Source organism: Ambystoma mexicanum, chromosome 4q, assembly GCF_040938575.1.
Source record: "Ambystoma mexicanum isolate Mex_15411 chromosome 4q, UKY_AmexF1_1, whole genome shotgun sequence".
In the NCBI taxonomy this organism is placed as follows: domain Eukaryota; kingdom Metazoa; phylum Chordata; class Amphibia; order Caudata; family Ambystomatidae; genus Ambystoma; species Ambystoma mexicanum.
The window spans coordinates 1,290,412,353-1,290,437,873 of record NC_090928.1 but is presented as its reverse complement, the minus strand read 5'-3'; positions in this window follow the sequence as shown (position 1 = coordinate 1,290,437,873).

Genomic DNA, 25,521 nt, shown 5'->3' with positions numbered 1-25,521 from the left:
CGAGACAGTGGAGTGTAGGGAGGTCTGCTACCATCCCATATGTACCATATATAAAGGCAGACAGTATACAGAGGTACTCCAGACAGTGGAGTGTAGGGAGGTCCGCTACCATCCCAAACATAGAGGCAGACAGTATACAGAGGTTCTCCAGACTATGGACTGTAGAGAGGTCTGGTACCATCCCAAACACAGAGGCAGACAGTATACAGAGGTACTCCTGACTGTGGCATGTAGAGAGGTGCGCTACCATCCCATACACAGAGGCAGACAGTATGCAGAGGTACTCCAGACTGCAGAGTGTAGGGAGGTCCGCTGCCATCCCAGACACAGAGGCAGACAGTATATAGAGGTACTACAGACTGTGGAGTGTAGGGAGGTCTGCTACCATACCATACACAGAGGCAGATATTATACAGAGGTACACCAGACTGTGGCATGTAGGGTGGTCTGCTAACATCCCATACACAGAAGCAGACAGTATACAGAGGTTCTCTAGACTGTGGAGTATATGGAGGTCCGCTACCATCCCATACACATAGGCAGACAGTATACAGAGGTACTCCAGACTGTGGAGTGTAGCAAGGTCTGTGCCTATCCCATAAACAGAGGCAGACAGTATACAGAGGTACTCCAGACTGTGGAGTGTAGCGAGGCTGCTACCATCCCATACACAGAGGCAGACAGTATACAGAGGTACTCCAGACTGTGGAGTGTAGGGAGGTCCGCTGCCATACCATACACAGAGGCAGACATTATACAGAGGTACACCAGACTGTGGCATGTAGGGTGGTCTGCTAACATCCCATACACAGAGGCAGACAGTATACAGAGGTTCTCTAGACTGTGGAGTATATGGAGGTCCGCTACCATCCCATACACATAGGCAGACAGTATACAGAGGTACTCCAGACTGTGGAGTGTAGAGAGGTCTGCTATCATCCCATGCACAGAGGCAGACATTATACAGAGGTACTCCAGACTGTGGAGTGTAGCGAGGCTGCTACCATCCCATACACAGAGGCAGACAGTATACAGAGGTACTCCAGACAGTGCAGTGTAGGGAGGTCCTCTACCATCCCATATATACCATGTATAGAGGCAGTCAGTATACAGAGCTACTCCAGACAGTGGGGTGTAGGGAGGTCTGCTACCATCCCATACACAGAGGCAGACAGTATACAGAGTTACTTCAGACAGTGGAGTGTAGGGTGGCCCGCTACTATCCCATACACATAGGCAGACAGTATACAGAGGTACTCCAGACTGTGGAGGGTAGGGAGGCCTGCTACCATCCCATACACAGGGGCAGACAGTATAGAGAGGTACACCAGCCAGTGGGGTGTAGGGAGGTCTTCTAACATCCCATACACAGAGGCAGACAGTATACAGAGGTTCTCCAGACTGTGGAGTATATGGAGGTCCGCTACCATCTCATACACATAGGCAGACAGTATACAGAGGTACTCCAGACAGTGGGGTGTAGGGAGGTCTGCTAACATCCCATACAGAAGCAGACAGTACACAGAGGTACTCCAGACTGTGGCGTGTAGGGTGGTCCACTACCATCCCATACACTGAGGCAGACACTATACAGAGGTACTCTAGACTGTGGCGTGTAGGGTGGTCCACTACCATCCCATACACATAGGCAGACAGTATACAGAGGTTCTCTAGACTGTGGAGTATATAGAGGTCTGCTACCATCCCATACACTGAGGCATACAGTATGCAGAGGTACTCCAGACAGTGGAGTGTAGGGAGGTCAGCTACCATCCCATACACAGAGGCAGACAGTATACAGAGGTACACCAGACTGTGGAGTGTAGGGAGGTCTGCTAACAACCCATACACAGAGGCAGAGAGTATGCAGAGCTGCTCCAGACAGTGGAGTGTAGGGAGGTCTGCTACCATCCCATATATACCATGTATAGAGGCAGACAGTATGCAGAGCTGCTCCAGACAGTGGAGTGTAGGGAGGTCTGCTAACATCCCATACACAGAGGCAGACATTATACAGAGGTACACCAGACTGTGGCATGTAGGGTGGTCTGCTAACATCCCATACACAGAGGCAGACAGTATACAGAGGTTCTCTAGACTGTGGAGTATATGGAGGTCCGCTACCATCCCATACACATAGGCAGACAGTATACAGAGGTACTCCAGACTGTGGAGTGTAGAGAGGTCTGCTATCATCCCATACACAGAGGCAGACATTATACAGAGGTACTCCAGACTGTGGAGTGTAGCGAGGCTGCTACCATCCCATACACAGAGGCAGACAGTATACAGAGGTACTCCAGACAGTGCAGTGTAGGGAGGTCCGCTACCATCCCATATATACCATGTATAGAGGCAGTCAGTATACAGAGCTACTCCAGACAGTGGGGTGTAGGGAGGTCTGCTACCATCCCATACACAGAGGCAGACAGTATACAGAGTTACTTCAGACAGTGGAGTGTAGGGTGGTCCGCTACTATCCCATACACATAGGCAGACAGTATACAGAGGTACTCCAGACTGTGGAGGGTAGGGAGGCCTGCTACCATCCCATACACAGGGGCAGACAGTATAGAGAGGTACACCAGACAGTGGGGTGTAGGGAGGTCTTCTAACATCCCATACACAGAGGCAGACAGTATACAGAGGTTCTCCAGACTGTGGAGTATATGGAGGTCCGCTACCATCTCATACACATAGGCAGACAGTATACGGAGGTACTCCAGACAGTGGGGGGTAGGGAGGTCTGCTAACATCCCATACAGAAGCAGACAGTACACAGAGGTACTCCAGACTGTGGCGTGTAGGGTGGTCCACTACCATCCCAAACACATAGGCAGACAGTATACAGAGGTACTCCAGACTGTGGAGTGTAGGGAGGTCTGCTACCATCCCATACACTGAGGCAGACATTATACAGAGGTACTCTAGACTGTGGCGTGTAGGGTGGTCCACTACCATCCCATACACATAGGCAGACAGTATACAGAGGTACTCCAGACTGTGGAGTGTAGGGAGGTCTGCTACCATCCCATACAATGAGGCAGACATTATACAGAGGTACTCCAGACTGTGTTGTGTAGGGTGCTCCACTACAATCTCATACACATAGGCAGACAGTATACAGAGGTACTCCAGACTGTGGAATGAAGGGAGGTCCGCTACAATCCCATACACAGAGGCAGACCGTATACAGAGGTACTCCAGACGTGGAGTGTAGGGAGGTCCGCTACCATCCCATATATATCATGTATAGAGGCAGACAGTATACAGAGCTATTCCAGACAGTCGGGTGTAGGGAGGTCTGCTACCATCCCATACACAGAGGCAGACAGTATACAGAGGTACTCCAGACTGTGGAGTGTAGGGAGGTCTGCTAACATACCATACACAGAGGCAGACAGCACACAAAAGTACTCCAGACTGTGGCGTGTAGGGTGGTCCGCTACCATCCCATACACATAGGCAGACAGTAAACAGAGGTATTCCAGACAGTAGAGTGTAGGGAGGTCTGCTACCATCCCATACACAGCGGCAGACAGTATACAGAGGTACTCCAGACAGTGGAGTGTAGGGAGGTCTGCTACCATCCCATATATACCATGTATAGAGGCAGACAGTATGCAGAGCTGCTCCAGACAGTGGGGTGTAGGGAGGTCTGCTACCATCCCATACACAGAGGCAGACAGTATACAGAGGTACTCCAGACTGTGGAGTGTAGGGAGGTCTGCTACCATCCCATACAATGAGGCAGACATTATACAGAGGTACTCCAGACTGTGTCGTGTAGGGTGGTCCACTACAATCTCATACACATAGGCAGACAGTATACAGAGGTACTCCAGACTGTGGAATGAAGGGAGGTCCGCTACAATCCCATACACAGAGGCAGACAGTATACAGAGGTACTCCAGACAGTGGAGTGTAGGGAGGTCTGCTACCATCCCATATATACCATGTATAGAGGCAGACAGTATGCAGAGCTGCTCCAGACAGTGGGGTGTAGGGAGGTCTACTACCATCCCATACACAGAGGCAGACAGTATGCAGAGCTGCTCCAGACTGTGGAGTGTAGGGAGGTCCGCTACCATCCCATATATATCATGTATAGAGGCAGACAGTATACAGAGCTATTCCAGACAGTCGGGTGTAGGGAGGTCTGCTACCATCCCATACACAGAGGCAGACAGTATACAGAGGTACTCCAGACTGTGGAGTGTAGGGAGGTCTGCTAACATACCATACACAGAGGCAGACAGTAAACAGAGGTATTCCAGACAGTAGAGTGTTGGGAGGTCTGCTACCATCCCATACACAGCGGCAGACAGTATACAGAGGTACTCCAGACAGTGGAGTGTAGGGAGGTCTGCTACCATCCCATATATACAATGTATAGAGGCAGACAGTATGCAGAGCTGCTCCAGACAGTGGGGTGTAGGGAGGTCTACTACCATCCCATACACAGGCAGACAGTATACAGAGGTACTCCAGACAGTGGAGTGTAGGGAGGTCTGCTACCATCCCATATATACAATGTATAGAGGCAGACAGTATGCAGAGCTGCTCCAGACAGTGGGGTGTAGGGAGGTCTACTACCATCCCATACACAGAGGCAGACAGTATACAGAGGTACTCCAGACAGTGGAGTGTAGGGAGGTCTGCTACCATCCCAGATATACCATGTATAGAGGCAGACAGTAGGCAGAGCTGCTCCAGATAGTGGGGTGTAGGGAGGTCTGCTACCATCCCATACAAAGAGGCAGACAGTATACAGAGGTACTCCAGACTGTGGAGTGTAGGAAGGTCTGCTACCATCCCATACACTGAGGCAGACAATATACAGAGGTACTCCAGACTGTGGCGTGTAGGGTGGTCCACTACCATCCCATACACATAGGCAGACAGTATACAGAGGTACTCCAGACTGTGGAGTGTAGGGAGGTCTGCTACCATCCCATACAATGAGGCAGACATTATACAGAGGTACTCCAGATTGTGTCGTGTAGGGTGGTCCACTACAATCCCATACACATAGGCAGACAGTATACAGGGGTACTCCAGACTGTGGAGTGAAGGGAGGTCTGCTACAATCCCATACACAGAGGCAGACAGTATACAGAGGTACTCCAGACTGTGGAGTGTAGGGAGGTCCGCTACCATCCCATATATATCATGTATAGAGGCAGACAGTATACAGAGCTATTCCAGACAGTCGGGTGTAGGGAGGTCTGCTACCATCCCATACACAGAGGCAGACAGTATACAGAGGTACTCCAGACTGTGGAGTGTAGGGAGGTCTGCTAACATACCATACACAGAGGCAGACAGCACACAAAAGTACTCCAGACTGTGGCGTGTAGGGTGGTCCGCTACCATCCCATACACATAGGCAGACAGTAAACAGAGGTATTCCAGACAGTAGAGTGTAGGGAGGTCTGCTACCATCCCATACACAGCGGCAGACAGTATACATAGGTACTCCAGACAGTGGAGTGTAGGGAGGTCTGTTACCATCCCATATATACCATGTATAGAGGCAGACAGTATGCAGAGCTGCTCCAGACAGTGGGGTGTAGGGAGGTCTGCTACCATCCCATACACAGAGGCAGACAGTATACAGAGGTACTCCAGACAGTGGAGTGTAGGGAGGTCTGCTACCATCCCATATATACCATGTATAGAGGCTGACAGTAGGCAGAGCTGCTCCAGACAGTGGGGTGTAGGGAGGTCTGCTACCATCCCATACACAGAGGCAGACAGTATACAGAGGTACTCCAGACTGTGGAGTGTAGGGAGGTCTGCTAACATCCCATACACAGAGGCAGACAGTATACAGAGGTAATCCAGACAGTGGAGTGTAGGGAGGTCCGCTACCATCCCATACACATAGGCAGACATTATACAGAGGTAGTCCAGACTGTGGCGTGTAGGGTGGTCCACTACCATCCCATACACATAGGCAGACAGTATACAGAGGTACTCCAGACTGTGGAGTGTAGGGAAGTCTGCTACCATCCCATACACAGCAGCAGACAGCATACATAGGTACTCCAGACAGTGGAGTGTAGGGAGGTCTGTTACCATCCCATATATACCATGTATAGAGGCAGACAGTATGCAGAGCTGCTCCAGACAGTGGGGTGTAGGGAGGTCTGCTACCATCCCATACACAGAGGCAGACAGTATACAGAGGTACTCCAGACAGTGGAGTGTAGGGAGGTCTGCTACCATCCCATATATACCATGTATAGAGGCAGACCGTATGCAGAGCTGTTCCAGACAGTGGGGTGTAGGGAGGTCTGCTACCATCCCATACACAGAGGCAGACAGTATACAGAGGTACTCCAGACTGTGGAGTGTAGGGAGGTCTGCTAACATTCCATACACAGAGGCAGACAGTATACAGAGGTAATCCACACAGAGGAGTGTAGGGAGGTCCGCTACCATCCCATACACATAGGCAGACAGTATACAGAGGTACTCCAGACTGTGGAGTATATGGAGGTCCGCTACCATCCCATACACTGAGGCATACAGTATACAGAGGTACTCCAGACTGTGGCGTGTAGAGAGGTCTGCTACCATCCCATACACCGAGGCAGACAGTATACAGAGGTACTCCAGACTGTGGAGTTTAGGGAGGTCTGCTAGCATCCCATATATAGAGGCAGACATTATACTGAGGCACTCTAGACTGTTGAGTGTAGAGAGGTCTGCTACCATCCCATACACAGAGGCAGACATTATACAGAGGTACACCAGACTGTGGAGTGTAGGGAGGTCTGCTAACATCCCATACATAGAGGCAGACAGTATACAGAGGTTCTCTAGACTGTGGAGTATATAGAGGTCCGCTACCATCCCATACACTGAGGCATACAGTATACAGAGGTAATCCAGACAGTGGAGTGTAGGGAGGTCAGCTACCATCCCATACACAGAGGCAGACAGTATACAGAGGTACTCCAGACTCTGGAGTGTAGAGAGGTCTGCTACCATCCCATACACAGAGGCAGACAGTATACAGATGTACACCAGACTGTGGAGTGTAGGGAGGTCTGCTAACATCCCATACACAGAGGCAGAGAGTATGCAGAGCTGCTCCAGACAGTGGAGTGTAGGGAGGTCTGCTACCATCCCATATATACCATGTATAGAGGCAGACAGTATGCAGAGCTGCTCCAGACAGTGGAGTGTAGGGAGGTCTGCTAACATCCCATACACAGAGGCAGACATTATACAGAGGTACACCAGACTGTGGAGTGTAGGGAGGTCTGCTAACATCCCATACACAGAGGCAGACAGTATACAGAGGTTCTCTAGACTGTGGAGTATATGGAGGTCCGCTACCATCCCATACACTGAGGCAGTCAGCATACAGAGGTACTCCAGACAGTGGAGTGTAGGGAGGGCAGCTGCCATCCCATATACAGAGGCAGACAGCACACAGAGGTACGCCAGACTGTGGAGTGTAGCGAGGTCTGCTAACATCTCATACAGGTGCAGACAGTACACAGAGCTACTCCAGACTGTGGCGTGTAGGGAGGTCTGCTAACTTCCCATACAGAGGCAGACAGTACACAGAGGTACTCCAGACTGTGGCATGTAGGGTTGTCCACTACCATCCCATACACATAGGCAGACAGTATACAGAGGTACTCCAGACTGGAGTGTAGGGAGGTGTGCTACCATCCCATACACTGAGGCAGACATTATACAGAGGTACTCCAGACTGTGGCGTGTAGGGTGGTCCACTACCATCCCATACACATAGGCAGACAGTACACAGAGGTACTCCAGACTGTGGAGTGTAGGGAGGTCTGCTACCATCCCATACACTGAGGCAGACATTATACAGAGGTACTCCAGACTGTGGCGTGTAGGGTGGTCCACTACCATCCCATACACATAGGCAGACAGTATACAGAGGTACTCCAGACTGTGGAGTGAAGGGAGGTCCGCTACAATCCCATACACAGAGGCAGACAGTATACAGAGGTACTCCAGACAGTGCAGTGTAGGGAGGTCCGCTACCATCCCATATATACCATGTATAGAGGCAGTCAGTATACAGAGATACTCCAGTTTGTGGAGGGTAGGGAGGTCTGCTGCCATCCCATACACAGGGGCAGACATTATGGAGAGGTACACCAGACAGTGGGGTGTAGGGATGTGCGCTACCATCCCATACACAGAGGCAGACAGTATACAGAGGTACTCCAGACTCTGGAGTGTAGAGACGTCTGCTACCATCCCATACACAGAGGCAGACAGTATACAGAGGTACACCAGACTGTGGAGTGTAGGGAGGTCTGCTAACATCCCATACACAGAGGCAGACAGTATACAGAGGTATTCTAGACTGTTGAGTGTAGAGAGGTCTGCTACCAGCCCATACACAGAGGCAGACATTATACAGAGGTACACCAGACTGTGGAGTGTAGGGAGGTCTGCTAACATCCCATACACAGAGGCAAACAGTATACAGAGGTTCTCCAGACTGTGGAGTATATGGAGGCCCGCTACCATCCCATACACATAGGCAGACAGTATACAGAGGTACTCCAGACTGTGGAGTGTAGGGAGGTCTGCTACCATCCCATACACTGAGGCAGACATTATACAGAGGTACTCCAGACTGTGGCGTGTAGGGTGGTCCAATACCATCCCATACACATAGGTAGACAGTATACAGTGGTACTCCAGACTGTGGAGTGTAGGGAGGTCTGCTACCATCCCATACACTGAGGCAGACATTATACAGAGGTACTCCAGACTGTGTCATGTAGGGTGGTCTACTACCATCCCATACACATAGGCAGACAGTATACAGAGGTACTCCAGACTGTGGAGTGAAGGGAGGTCCACTACAATCCCATATACAGAGGCAGACAGTATACAGAGGTACTCCAGACTGTGGAGTGTAGGGAGGTCCACTACCATCCCATATATACCATGTATAGAGGCAGACAGTATACAGAGCTACTCCAGACAGTGGGGTGCAGGGAGGTCTGCTACCATCCCATACACAGAGGCAGACAGTATACAGAGGTACTCCAGACTGTGGAGTGTAGGGAGGTCTGCTACCATCCCATACACAGCGGCAGACAATATACAGAGGTACTCCAGACAGTGGAGTGTAGGGAGGTCTGCTACCATCCCATATATACCATGTATAGAGGCAGACAGTATGCAGAGCTGCTCCAGACAGTGGGGTGTAGGGAGGTCTGCTACCATCCCATACACCGAGGCAGACAGTATACAGAGGTACTCCAGACTGTGGAGTGTAGGGAGGTCCGCTAGCTTCCCATATATAGAGGCAGACATTATACTGAGGTACTCCAGACTGTGGAGGGTAGGGTGGTCTGCTAACATCCCAATACACAGAGGCAGACAGTATACAGAGGCACTCTAGACTGTTGAGTGTAGAGAGGTCTGCTACCATCACATACACAGAGGCAGACATTATACAGAGGTACGCCAGACTGTGGAGTGTAGGGAGGTCTGCTAACATCCCATACATAGAGGCAGACAGTATACAGAGGTTCTCTAGACTGTGGAGTATATAGAGGTCCGCTACCATCCCATACACTGAGGCATACAGTATACAGAGGTTCTCCAGACAGTGGAGTGTAGGGAGGTCAGCTACCATCCCATACACAGAGGCAGACAGCACACAGAGGTACTCCAGACTGTGGAGTGTAGGGAGGTCTGCTAACATCCAATACAGAGGCAGACAGTACACAGAGCTACTCCAGACTGTGGCGTGTAGGGAGGTCTGCTAACATCCCATACAGAGGCAGACAGTACACAGAGGTACTCCAGACTGTGGCGTGTAGGGTAGTCCACTACCATCCCATACACTGGGGCAGACATTATACAGAGGTACTCCAGACTGTGGCGTGTAGGGTGGTCCACTACCATCCCATACACATAGGCAAACAGTATACAGAGGTAGTCCAGACTGTGGAGTGTAGGGAGGTCTGCTACCATCCCATATATACCATGTTTAGAGGCAGACAGTATGCAGAGCTGCTCCAGACAGTGGGGTGTAGGGAGGTCTGCTACCATCCCATACACAAAGGCAGACAGTATACAGAGGTACTCCAGACTGTGGAGTGTAGAGAGGTCTGCTACCATCCCATACACCGAGGCAGACAGTATACAGAGGTACTCCAGACTGTGGAGTGTAGGGAGGTCCGCTAGCTTCCCATATATAGAGGCAGACATTATACTGAGGTACTCCAGACTGTTGAGGGTAGGGAGGTCTGCTAACATCCCATACACAGAGGCAGACAGTATACAGAGGCAGTCTAGACTGTTGAGTGTAGAGAGGTCTGCTACCATCCCATACACAGAGGCAGACATTATACAGCGGTACGCCAGACTGTGGAGTGTAGGGAGGTCTGCTAACATCCCATACATAGAGGCAGACAGTATACAGAGGTTCTCTAGACTGTGGAGTATATAGAGGTCCGCTACCATCCCATACACTGAGGCATACAGTATACAGAGGATCTCCAGACAGTGGAGTGTAGGGAGGTCAGCTACCATCCCATACACAGAGGCAGACAGCACACAGAGGTACTCCAGACTGTGGAGTGTAGGGAGGTCTGGTAACATCCCATACAGAGGCAGACAGTACACAGAGCTACTCCATACTGTGGCGTGTAGGGAGGTCTGCTAACATCCCATACAGAGGCAGACAGTACACAGAGGTACTCCAGACTGTGGCGTGTAGGGTAGTCCACTACCATCCCATACACTGAGGTAGACATTATACAGAGGTACTCCAGACTGTGGCGTGTAGGGTGGTCCACTACCATCCCATACACATAGGCAGACAGTATACAGAGGTAGTCCAGACTGTGGAGTGTAGGGAGGTCTGCTACCATCCCATACACTGAGGCAGACATTATACAGAGGTACTCCAGACTGTGGCGTGTACGGTGGTCCACTACCATCCCATACACATAGGCAGACAGTATACAGAGGTACTCCAGACTGTGGAGTGAAGGGAGGTCCGCTACAATCCCATATACAGAGGCAGACAGTATACAGAGGTACTCCAGACAGTGGAGTGTAGGGTGGTCCGCTACTATCCCATACACATAGGCAGACAGTATACAGAGGTACTCCAGACTGTGGAGGGTGGGGAGGTCTGCTACCATCCCATACACAGGGGCAGACAGTATAGAGAGGTACACCAGGCAGTGGGGTGTAGGGATGTGCGCTACCATCCCATACACAGAGGCAGACAGTATACAGAGGTACTCCAGACTCTGGAGTGTAGAGAGGTCTGCTACCATCCCATACACAGAGGCAGACAGTATACAGAGGTACACCAGACTGTGGAGTGTAGGGAGGTCTGCTAACATCCCATACACAGAGGCAGACAGTATGCAGAGCTGCTCCAGACAGTGGTGTGTAGAGAGGTCTGCTACCATCACATAAAAGCTGGTCAAGTGGCACAGCGAGTAGAGCGCTCGCTTTGACACCCGTGCAGAGCCTGTTAACGCAGGTTCGAATCCCGGCGGGGCCAAACTCAGCCTTTCATCCTTCCGAGGTCGATAAATGAGCACCACACACCGTGGGTAATAATAAGCAGCGCTCGGATACCTGAGGGTTTGTAGCGCTATATAAAAGCCTAATTATTATTATTATTATTATTATATACCATGTATAGAGGCAGACAGTATACAGAGGTACTCCAGACTCTGGAGTGTAGGGAGGTCTGCTAACATCCCATACACAGAGGCAGACATTATACAGAGGTACACCAGACTGTGGAGTGTAGGGAGGTCTGTTAACATCCCATACACAGAGGCAAACACTATACAGAGGTTCTCTAGACTGTGGAGTATATGGAGGTCCGCTACCATCCCATAAACTGAGGCAGACAGCATACAGAGGTACTCCAGACAGTGGAGTGTAGGGAGGGCAGCTACCATCCCATATACAGACGCAGACAGCACACAGAGGTACGCCAGACTGTGGAGTGTAGGGAGGTCTGCTAATATCCCATACAGGTGCAGACCGGACACAGAGCTACTCCAGACTGTGGCGTGTAGGGAGGTCTGCTAACATCCCATACAGAGGCAGACAGTACACAGAGGTACTCCAGACTGTGGCGTGTAGGGTGGTCCACTACCATCCCATACACATAGGCAGAGAGTATACAGAGGTACTCCAGACTGTGGAGTGTAGGGAGGTGTGCTACCATCCCATACACTGAAGCAGACATTATACAGAGGTACTCCAGACTGTGGCGTGTAGGGTGGTCCACTACCATCCCATACACATAGGCAGACAATATACTGAGGTACTCCAGACTGTGGAGTGAAGGGAGGTCCGCTACAATCCCATACACAGAGGCAGACAGTATACAGAGGTACTCCAGACAGTGCAGTGTAGGGAGGTCTGCTACCATTCCATATATACCATGTATAGAGGTAGTCAGTATACAGAGCTACTCCAGACAGTGGGGTGCAGGGAGGTCTGCTACCATCCCATACACAGAGGCAGACAGTATACAGAGGTACTCCAGACATGGAGTGTAGGGTGGTCCGCTACTATCCCATACACATAGGCAGACAGTATACAGAGATACTCCAGATTGTGGAGGGTAGGGAGGTCTGCTACCATCCCATACACAGGGGCAGACAGTATGGAGAGGTACACCAGACAGTGGGGTGTAGGGATGTGCGCTACCATCCCATACACAGAGGCAGACAGTATACAGAGGTACTCCAGACTCTGGATTGTAGAGAGGTCTGCTACCATCCCATACACAGAGGTAGACAGTATACAGAGGTACACCAGACTGTGGAGTGTAGGGAGGTCTGCTAACATCCCATACACAGAGGCAGACAGTATACAGAGGTACTCTAGACTGTTGAGTGTAGAGAGGTCTGCTACCAGCCCATACACAGAGGCAGACATTATAAAGAGGTACACCAGACTGTGGAGTATAGGGAGGTCTGCTAACATCCCATACACAGAGGCAGACAGTATACAGAGGTTCTCCAGACTGTGGAGTATATGGAGGCCCGCTACCATCTCATACACATAGGCAGACAGTATACAGAGGTACTCCAGACAGTGGAGTGTAGGGAGGTCTGCTAACATCCCATACAGAGGCAGACAGTACACAGAGGTACTCCAGACTGTGGCGTGTAGGGTGGTCCAGTACCATCCCATACACATAGGCAGACAGTATACAGAGGTACTCCAGACTGTGGAGTGTAGGGAGGTCTGCTACCATCCCATACACTGAGGCAGACATTATAAAGAGGTACTCCAGACTGTGGCGTGTAGGGTGGTCCAATACTATCCCATACACATAGGTAGACAGTATACAGTGGTACTCCAGACTGTGGAGTGTAGGGAGGTCTGCTACCATCCCATACACTGAGGCAGACATTATACAGAGGTACTCCAGACTGTGTCATGTAGGGTGGTCCACTACCATCCCATACACATAGGCAGACAGTATACAGAGGTACTCCAGACTGTGGAGTGAAGGGAGGTCCACTACAATCCCATATACAGAGGCAGACAGTATACAGAGGTACTCCAGACTGTGGAGTGTAGGGAGGTCCGCTACCATCCCATATATACCATGTATAGAGGCAGACAGTATACAGAGCTACTCCAGACAGTGGGGTGTAGGGAGGTCTGCTACCATCCCATACACAGAGGCAGACAGTATACAGAGGTACTCCAGACTGTGGAGTGTAGGGAGGTCTGCTAACATACCATACACAGAGGCAGACAGCACACAAAAGTACTCCAGACTGTGGCATGTAGGGTGGTCCGCTACCATCCCATAAACATAGGCAGACAGTAAACAGAGGTAGTCCAGACAGTAGAGTGTAGGGAGGTCTGCTACCATCCCATACACAGAGGCAGACAGTATACAGAGGTACTCCAGACAGTCGAGTGTAGGGAGGTCTGCTACCATCCCATAGATACCATGTATAGAGGCAGACAGTATGCAGAGCTGTTCCAGACAGTGGGGTGTAGGGAGGTCTGCTACCATCCCATACACAGAGGCAGACAGTATACAGAGGTACTCCAGACTGTGGAGTGTAGAAAGGTCTGCTACCATCCCATACACAGAGGCAGACATTATACAGAGGTACACCAGACTGTGGAGTGTAGGGAGGTCTGCTAACATCCCATACATAGAGGCAGACAGTATACAGAGGTTCTCTAGACTGTGGAGTATATAGAGGTCCGCTACCATCCCATACACTGAGGCATACAGTATACAGAGGTACTCCAGACAGTGGAGTGTAGGGAGGTCAGCTACCATCCCATACACAGAGGCAGACAGCACACAGAGGTACTCCAGACTGTGGAGTGTAGGGAGGTCTGCTAACATCCCATACAGAGGCAGACAGTACACAGAGCTACTCCAGACTGTGGCGTGTAGGGAGGTCTGCTAACATCCCATACAGAGGCAGACAGTACACAGAGGTACTCCAGACTGTGGCGTGTAGGGTAGTCCACTACCATCCCATACACTGAGGCAGACATTATACAGAGGTACTCCAGACTGTGGCGTGTAGGGTGGTCCACTACTATCCCATACACATAGGCAGACAGTATACAGAGGTACTCCAGACTGTGGAGTGTAGGGAGGTCTGCTACCATCCCATACACTGAGGCAGACATTATACAGAGGTACTCCAGACTGTGGCGTGTAGGGTGGTCCATTACCATCCCATACACATAGGCAGACAGTATACAGAGGTACTCCAGATTGTGGAGTGAAGGGAGGTCCGCTACAATCCCATATACAGAGGCAGACAATATACAGAGGTACTCCAGACAGTGCAGTGTAGGGAGGTCAGCTACCATCCCATATATACCATGTATAGAGGCAGTCAGTATACAGAGCTACTCCAGACAGTGGGGTGTAGGGAGGTCTGCTACCATCCCATACACAGAGGCAGACAGTATACAGAGGTACTCCAGACAGTGGAGTGTAGGGTGGTCCGCTACTATCCCATACACATAGGCAGACAGTATACAGAGGTACTCCAGACTGTGGAGGGTAGGGAGGTCTGCTACCATCCCATACACAGGGGCAGACAGTATAGAGAGGTACACCAGGCAGTGGGGTGTAGGGATGTGCACTACCATCCCATACACAGAGGCAGACAGTATACAGAGGTACTCCAGACTCAGGAGTGTAGAGAGGTCTGCTACCATCCCATACACAGAGGCAGACAGTATACAGAGGTACACCAGACTGTGGAGTGTAGGGAGGTCTGCCAACATCCCATACACAAAGGCAGACAGTATGCAGAGCTGCTCCAGACAGTGGAGTGTAGGGAGGTCTGCTACCATCACATGTATACCATGTATAGAGGCAGACAGTATGCAGAGCTGCTCCAGACAGTGGAGTGTAGGGAGGTCTGCTAACATCCCATACACAGAGGCAGACATTATACAGAGGTACACCAGACTGTGAAGTGTAGGGAGGTCTGCTAACATCCCATACACAGAGGCAGACAGTATACAGAGGTTCTCTAGACTGTGGAGTATATGGAGGTCCGCTACCATCCCATACACTGAGGCAGACAGCATACAGAGGTACTCCAGACAGTGGAGTGTAGGGAGGGCAGCTACCATCCCATATACAGAGGCAGACCGCACACAGAGGTACGCCAGACTGTGGAGTGTAGGGAGGTCTGCCTATATCCCATACAGGTGCAGACAGTACACAGAGCTACTCCAGACTGTGGCGTGTAGGGAGGTCTGCTGACATCCCATACAGAGGCAGACAGTACACAGAGGTACTCCAGACTGTGGCGTGTAGGGTGGTCCACTACCATCCCATACACATAGGCATACAGTATACAGAGGTACTCCAGACTGTGGAGTGTAGGGAGGTGTGCTACCATCCCATACACTGAGGCAGACATTATACAGAGGTACTCCAGACTGTGGCATGTAGGGTGGTCCACTACCATCCCATACACATAGGCAGACAGTATACAGAGGTACTCCAGACTGTGGAGTGTAGGGAGGTATGCTACCATCCCATACACTGAGGCAGACATTATACAGAGGTACTCCAGACTGTGGCGTGTAGGGTGGTCCACTACCATCCCATACACATAGGCAGACAGTATACAGAGGTACTCCAGACTGTGGAGTGAAGGGAGGTCTGCTACAATCCCATACACAGAGGCAGACACTATACAGAGGTACTCCAGACAGTGCAGTGTAGGGAGGTCTGCTACCATCCCATATATACCATGTATAGAGGCAGTCAGTATACAGAGCTACTCCAGACAGTGGGGTGCAGGGAGGTCTGCTACCATCCCATACACAGAGGCAGACAGTATACAGAGGTACTCCAGACATGGAGTGTAGGGTGGTCCGCTACTATCCCATACACATAGGCAGACAGTATACAGAGATACTCCAGATTGTGGAGGGTAGGAAGGTCTGCTACCATCCCATACACAGGGGCAGACAGTATGGAGAGGTACACCAGACAGTGGGGTGTAGGGATGTGCGCTACCATCCCATACACAGAGGCAGACAGTATACAGAGGTACTCCAGACTCTGGAGTGTAGCGAGGTCTGCTACCATCCCATACACAGAGGTAGACAGTATACAGAGGTACACCAGACTGTGGAGTGTAGGGAGGTCTGCTAACATCCCATACACAGAGGCAGACCGTATACAGAGGTACTCTAGACTGTTGAGTGTAGAGAGGTCTGCTACCAGCCCATACACAGAGGCAGACATTATAAAGAGGTACACCAGACTGTGGAGTGTAGGGAGGTCTGCTAACATCCCATACACAGAGGCAGACAGTATACAGAGGTTCTCCAGACTGTGGAGTATATGGAGGCCCGCTACCATCTCATACACATAGGCAGACAGTATACAGAGGTACTCCAGACAGTGGAGTGTAGGGAGGTCTGCTAACATCCCATACAGAGGCAGACAGTACACAGAGGTACTCCAGACTGTGGCGTGTAGGGTGGTCCACTACCATCCCATAAACATAGGCAGACAGTATACAGTGGTACTCCAGACTGTGGAGTGTATGGAGGTCTGCTACCATCCCATACACTGAGGCAGACATTATACAGAGGTACTCCAGACTGTGTCATGCAGGGTGGTCCACTACCATCCCATACACATAGGCAGACAGTATACAGAGGTACTCCAGACTGTGGAGTGAAGGGAGGTCCACTACAATCCCATATACAGAGGCAGACAGTATACAGAGGTACTCCAGACTGTGGAGTGTAGGGAGGTCCGCTACCATCCCATATATACCATGTATAGAGGCAGACAGTATACAGAGCTACTCCAGACAGTGGGGTGTAGGGAGGTCTGCTACCATCCCATACACAGAGGCAGACAGTATACAGAGGTACTCCAGACTGTGGAGTGTAGGGAGGTCTGCTAACATACCATACACAGAGGCAGACAGCACACAAAAGTACTCCAGACTGTGGCATGTAGGGTGGTCCGCTACCATCCCATACACATAGGCAGACAGTAAACAGAGGTATTCCAGACAATAGAGTGTAGGGAGGTCTGCTACCATCCCATACACAGAGGCAGACAGTATACAGAGGTACTCCAGACAGTGGAGTGTAGGGAGGTCTGCTACCATCCCATATATACCATGTATAGAGGCAGACAGTATGCATAGCTGCTCCAGACAGTGGGGTGTAGGGAGGTCTGCTACCATCCCATACACAGAGGCAGACAGTATACAGAGGTACTCCAGACTGTGGAGTGTATGGAGGTCTGCTAACATCCCATACACAGAGGCAGACAGTATACAGAGGTAATCCACACAGTGGAGTGTAGGGAGGTCCGCTACCATCCCATACACTGAGGCAGACAGTATACAGAGGTACTACAGACTGTGGAGTGCAGGGAGATCTGCTAGCATCCCATATAAAGAGGCAGACATTATACTGAGGTACTCCAGACTGTGGAGGGTAGGATGGTCTGCTAACATCCCATACACAGAGGCAGACAGTATACAGAGGCACTCTAGACTGTTGAGTGTAGAGAGGTCTGCTAACATCCCATACACAGAGGCAGACAGTATACAGAGTGTGAAGAAGACCGGTGGGGGGTGTCTGTACTTCTGCTCTCTATATGGTAGAAGAGAGGCACAGAAGACCCCAGCCAAGATTCTCTAGTACGGTAGCAATGGACGAGCAATCAAGGCCTAGCTTCTCAGGAGGTGATGCAGGCTGGTTCTTAAGTACAGTGTAGTCCCCAAGCCCCCACAAAGGAATGTCCACACACTGTATTGGTTAGAACACAGTCTTTATATAATCAATATTCAAGGTTATGTACACTTATCATAATAACTCACTTTGTACTTAGGAAAATCAACAATGGCAAATATATACAATTCTAAAGTGGTACCACCCTTTGTATTAGATCTTATTAAAGTGCATCGACAATACTATAACAATGTCACACAGATCAATAGAGTGAAATCAGCAATAGAGAGAGGAGAGAAAATAAGATGGTTGAGCAATAGGCAGAATACTGGCCCCTACCACTAGACACAGTTCTGTGTGGAGATCCCCCCACCGGGGCAACCTGTAAAATAAAGATATAGCACAAGCCCAGTCCATATATTGTTCTGCAAGTCTTATTCTCTCTTATAATGTTTTTACCCCCCAATGTACCTGGTGGAGTCGAGTTCTTCGAAGAGGCGTCGACAGATCCTTCTTGAGCGACCCCCTTTCAAGCGGGAGTCACGGATCGTCGAGAGGCGTCGAGAAGCGTCGAGGAACTCGGTGTTCGGCGACGGGGAATCGACGGCCCTTCTTGAATGCCTTCCCTTTCAAGCGGGAGACACGGGGCGTCGAACGTCTGTCGGCAAACAGGGTAGAACGGCGTCGATGAGGCGGCAGCTTCGTCCGAGCGGTGTCGGCGTCCTGCAAGGCAGAGGCATGCGGGGCACCTCGGTGACAATAGTTCTGGACCGCAAAGATTGTGGAGACGGAGGCCCAGCAAGGGCGTCGAGTCGTTCGAGTCTTTGTGGTCTTCGGGTGGCGGGAAACCCACCGGCAGGTTTCTCCTCAGCGCGTTGGTCGTTCTCGACTTTCTCCGGCAGGATAAAGCGGTCGACGGTGCGGACGAGGGAGTCCTTCGATTCGAATGTTCTTAGGCAAAGGAGTGGACGGCTCCGGTCGCCGGCGGCACGGCGTCAAGTGGTTCCCACGGCTGGGCAACACAACTTCGACGGGCCTCCAGCGGTTACACAAACCTGCGAACCCTGGTCGACGGCAATGGACTTCGACGGCGGCGATGTCCGGGTGCTTCACTTCGATCTCCTCGGCGGTCCCGTCTCGGGTCAGCAGCCTTTCGAGGGTCTGTCTTCCAGGGCGCTTCGGCGAAGATGGAGCAGTGCTCGATGGTCCCTCGGAGCACGGGAAGAGGGCGCCTTACCAGGTCCTCTCTCGGGTCAGTCTTCGACAATTTCGGCAGCCTTCGGATCGGTCGAAGCAAATGCCACAGCAAGTCTTCTTCTTCCAGCTGGACGTCGAGGATCAGCAGTTCCAGTTACTCTTAGAGTGGAGACTCAGCTCCAGAACGCTTCTGAACGCTTCTGAACGTTCCCTGAACCCCCCTGAACCAGTGGTGAGAGGTCCCCAGATATACTATTCTGTCTCTCATCCACACTGCTGGCACACACTCAGCAGCCAATCATACAGAAGGGCATTCATGCAGTCAGTCAGCCAATCAGGCACACAGTACATTCAGGCCACACTCCTCCCTTTCAGACACTCACAACAAGGAATGTGGATTGGGACAAGTACCCAGCCATTCAACACTACACACTGCATTCAGGCCAGTTTCGGGCAGGGCTGTCTCAGTCTTTGTCTCTCATGCCAGAAACCAGACAACCACAACAAGGAGTGTATATTGGTCACACACTCCATTCACCCAGGTCCCACCCACAGGAGGTACCCACAACATACAGTCACTGGGAAGGCTCCAGTCAGTCTAGCTGGGCCTTCACAACAACACCATATATGGAACTTCCACCCAACAGCCAGTCAGGGGGAAGGGACAGAGTCAGGGCTTCCCAGGACTTTGGGAAACAAGGTAACAGGCAATAGAAAGCAAGAGGCCACAGGGGCCATCTTGTTTCCTATCAGGAATCAACTGATCCCAATGGCAGGGCCTGGGTATCCCAAAATGGAGTTTAAGTTCCCAAACCGGGAACTTACGTCCCCTGCACACTATCTAATATCTGGAATACCAGACCAACAAGTAGATATATTTAACAATTGATTTTTCTTAATAAATTCAAGAAAGTCTGTAAATGGTAATGCATAAAATACTTGCTCACTCTATCTTATTTAAACTTCAATGTATTGACTTTCAGAAGTTATTCTCTATATATTTTTTCTATATATTCCCTCATTTCGATCATAGCAGTGAAGATACTACTTACCTAGTGAATTGTCCATTAGTTTCTACAGGTATTAATGGAGGATAGGTTGTCCCCTTGAGGGTTAATATATACTCAGTATATTCAAAAATGTCATACGTCCTGTTACATAGGTAATCCTTGAATGCCATGAGTTATTGTGATACATATCCTGATCTAAAATGAGTCATTTGGAAATGTTGTTGAACAAATGTTGTTATTGTAAATACATTCCTAATGTACATATTATATATATATTTTTTCCTAGAAACCCTTGTTATTGCCCCTGATGAAGAGTGTTGTAGCACTCGAAACGCGTTGGGCCTTCCACAGCTTCAACATCAAGAATAAACAATCAAGAATGTTTCTTGTAACCTTACCTGATTCAAAGTCATTGTTTTGAACATATTACCACTTTTTATGCATTACCATTTACAGACTTTCTTGAATTTATTAAGAAAAATCAATTGTTAAATATATCTACTTGTTGGTCTGGTATTCCAGATATTAGATAGTGTGCAGGGGACGTAAGTTCCCGGTTTGGGAACTTAAATTCTCTTCATTGTATTGTGCAACCAAGGTGTCATGGTTGCCCCTCTCTCCTCTGCACCTCATACTTGATAAGCATTTTGTCTAAACACCTAGTATCCAAGTTGACTATTAATATTTAAAACATTTTTCGTCACTAGGGTGTGCCATAGTTGTCCTATCCTTCCCTTCTTATCCCAAAATGGAGGACACCCAGAGCACCTGTCAAATTCAGCATGGAGCTGCCACCAGCCCATACCCTGCTCTGTGGGCCACCCACAGGTGCCCAAAAACATACACTAGGGGCACAGGGTTGTACCCCTACCCATGGGTGCCATAGGGGTATCCCATGGGTCTGTTCACCAAACAAAAAGAGAGAGCTGCACTGCCAGGAGTCCCACATGGACTCCTGGGCAGAAAACATGACAGAACACACGATAAAAAGCAGTAAAGGACAAGGGTTCAGAGGCCCTGTCCCTCTGATGCATTTCCAGCATCACAGTCGCCCCCCCCCAGACTGAGGTGGAGGGTGTCTAATCTCCCACGGGATAGACACCCTCATCCAGACGGTCAACATACCTTCTGGAAAGGCCATCTGCATTATCGTGACTCTTCCCTGGTCTGTGCTCTATGGTGAAGTCTAGCCCTTGCAGGCTAATGGACCACCTGAGCAATTTCGGATTCTCACACTTCATTTGCATAAGCCACTTCAGGGGCTTATGATCTGTTTGGACCTTGAAGGTAGACCCCGTAAGGTAGGGCCTAAAATGCCTAAGGCTCCAAACTATGCTAAAACACTCCTTTTCAACAGTAGCCCACCTAAGTTCTCTACCCTTGAGTTGTCTACTGATGAATATGATAGGATGTTCTCTCCCTTTGTCATCTAACTGGGACAAGACAGCTCCAATTCCGGTGTCGCAGGCATCCGTCTGGACGATAAAGGGTCGGCTGTAGTCAGGCGCACACAACACAGGTGCCCTACACAGACTTTCTTTCAAGCCATCAAAGGCCCTCTGACAGTCTTCGGTCCAATTAACCTTCCTAGGCTGTTTGGGTGAAGTTAGAGCTGTCAGGGGTGCAGCTATGGTTCCATAGTCTGCCATGAAATTGCGATAGTACCCAGTGAGGCCCAAAAAGGCTCTCACCTGGGTTTGAGTAGTGGGAGTCTCCCAGTTCTGTACATCCTGTACTTTACTGGAGAGAGGTTGGATTTGACCCCCTCCTACCTCATGACCAAGATAGGTAACTTTCCCCTGAGCTATCTGGCACTTGGTGGCCTTGATAGTGAGGTTAGCCCTATTCAAGGCCTGCAACACCTTATCCAGATGTGTCAAATGCTCTTCCCATGTGGAACTGTAGACGGCAATGTCGTCTAAGTAAGCCACACAAAAGGCTTCCAGCCCACTGAGCGCATGGTTGACCAATCTCTGGAAGGTGGCAGGGGCATTCTTCAACCCAAAAGGCATGACCCTAAACTGGTAGAGTCCCTCAGGTGTTGAGAAGGCCGTCTTTTCCTTGGCATGGTCCGTCAGAGCTATTTGCCAATAGCCTGAGGTAAGGTCAAAGGTGCTCACAAATTTGGCAGCACCTATGGTGTCCACGAGCTCATCAGCCCTGGGCAATGGGTGCGCGTCAGTTTTGGTGACGGCATTGACTCCTCGGTAGTCCACACAGAACCTCCAATCCTTGGTACCCTCCTGGGAACTTGCCTTGGGGACAAGGACCACTGGACTGGACCAGGGACTAGTTGAGGGTTCAATAACACCCAGATCCAACATCTTGGCGACCTCAGCCTGGATGTGGTTCTTGACGGTATCTGACATACGGTAGCACCTGCTTTTGACAGGCACACTGTCACCAGTGTCAATTTCATGCCTACACCACGGTGTAAGGCCTGGCGTCAGTGAAAACAGAGAGGCATACTGTTGGAGTAAAGCCCTGCAGGCCCTCTGTTGCTCTGTTGTCAAATCCGGAGAGAGATGTACTCCCTCCACTGAGCCATCCTGAGGGTTGCTATGCAGCAAATCAGGAAGGGGCTCACTCTCATCCTCTTCTTGCCCTGAAGCTAGCAAGAGACATGAGACTTCTGCTCGCCGGTGGAAAGGCTTGAGCCTGTTGACATGGAATATCTGAGGGGCTACCCCAGAGGCTCCCATGTCAACCAGATAATTGACTTCGCCCATCTTGGAGATGATCCTGAAGGGTCCAGTCCACTTGTCTGCCAGAGCTCTAGGCTTGGTAGGCTCCATCACAAGGATTTCCTGTCCCGGAGTCCAATCCACTTGTGAGGCTTTAAGGTCATGCCAGTACTTATTCAATTCCTGGCTGGCCTTGAGATTTGCTGTTGCCTGACCCATCATCTGTGTCATCCTCCGTCTGAGGCCTAACACATAGTCCCCCACTTGCTTGGCGGGACCTGGAGGGGTGGCTTCCAAGCCTTCTCTGATCAAGGCGAGGGGCCCCCTCACGGGATGTCCAAAGAGTAACTCAAAGGGGCTGAAACCAACACCCTCTTGAGGTACCTCTCTGTAAGCAAACAGCAGGCATGGCAGGAGGAGATCCCATTTCCTCCTTAGGGGTTCTTCCAAAGCCCCTAGCATGCCCTTGAGAGTTTTATTAAATCTCTCAACCAGACCATTGGTCTGGGGGTGGTAAGAGGTGGAGAAATTGTAGGTTACCCCGCACTCTTTCCACATGGTTTTCATGTAACTAGACATGAAGTTGGATCCTCTGTCAGAGACAACCTCCTTGGGAAATCCAACATGGGTGAAAATGCCCAGGAGAGCCCTGGCAACCACCTTGGCAGTAACAGTCCGAAGGGGTATTGCCTCAGGGTACCTGGTGGCATGATCTACCAAGACCAGGATGAACCGATGTCCACCTGAAGTGGGAGGGTCAAGGGGACCGACGATGTCGATGCCCACCCTCTCAAATGGTGTGCCAACCACTGGCAATGGCTGCAGTGGGGCAATGACACTACCTCCAGTCTTGTCAGTCAACTGACAAGTTGGGCAGGTCCTGCAGTGGGACTCCACCTCTACTCCCATCCGTGGCCAGTAGAAATGGGCAGAGAGCCTCAGCCTAGTCTTCTTGGTCCCAAGATGACCAGCCAACGGCACCTCATGCGCCAACTGCAGTAGGAAGAGCCTGTAAACCTGGGGCACCACCAACCTCTTGAGGGCACCAGGTTCAGGCTTAGTGGGCTCACTAACAAGGAGCTCACCCTCCCAATAAATCCAGAATGTCCTAGGCACTTCTCCTTGTGCCTGGGACAGGGCCTGTTTCCTCAGTCCCTCGAGAGAGTGGCACTCTCTCTGTCCCTTACAGAAGTCTGCCCGGGAGGGTCCCCCTTCAGCTAACAAGCATTGAAGGTTGGGATGATCCTCCGGGTTGAGAACCTCTCCCACAGGAGAGTCTTCTGTCTCTTCTCCCACAGGAGTTGAGTTTGGGTTTTCCACTGGACCCAGCCCGTCCGGAGCATGGATCCCAATGGGTGCTGTCGGAACAGCAGGAAGAGAAGGTGTTCCCTCCACAGAGGTGGCCTTCTTGGTCTTCCTTCTTCTTGACTTCGGCCTCGCCTTTGGCTCGGGTACCTGACCCACAGCCAGACCCGGTGTCACCTGTGACCTAGTGACTGCAGCAGCAGTCATGGGAAGACCATCCGAGATCAACCCTAACTCTACTAGATCATTTCCTAACAGAATGTTAGCAGGGACATTGTCCTGAACCAGGACAGGAAGCTTTGCTGTCTTGTCTCCAATCATGAGTGTGACTAAGGCTACAGGTGATAATTTGGGAGGCCCACCAGCTAACCTGGTGGTTTGCAGAGGAGCACCTACATAGTCCTCTGGCTTGAGCAGGGTCCTGTCCACCACTGTCATGCTTGCCCCAGTGTCTCTCAAACCAGTAGAAGGCTGGCCATTCAAGAGGACACTTCTCAAAAACCTACGGGTGTTCTGTGGGATAGTCACCAGTACTTCTGCATACTGGTCCCAGGCCCCAAGGGACACTAAGGAAATCTCTACCGGAGCACCAAATGTGATCCCGGTAGAGGAGGGGAGGACAGTGGCCTCCACCTCAGACACGGGGTAAGGGTAGGTCAGGCTGACAGCCTGTACTCCAAGTGCCTTACCTTTACACTTGGAGTCACCCCTTCTGTGATCCAGAGGCCCACAGTCCCAACAGGTGCCAGGAGTGCGGGATACGGTACTGGAACCACTGGGAGCCTGCTTTGCAGCAGGTGGACCACTACTCTTATTCCCACCCACAGATGACTTATCCCCACTAGATTTGTGGGTCTTGGGAGAGGAAGGTTTATGTTTACCCGACTGTGACTGCTTGTGGGACTCCTCAGCTTTCTGAGAGGCCCCCTTTTCTTTGTCCTTGTCTTTCCCACTGGAGTCCTTAGGGGACACCCGGTGGGAGACCCACTTGTCAGCCAACCTATCCAGCTTAAAGGGGTCCAAAATGTTCTGGTCAGCCACATACTGACGCAGCTCTGGTGAACAGGCTTCAGAAAAATGCTCAAAAAACAAGAGGTGGG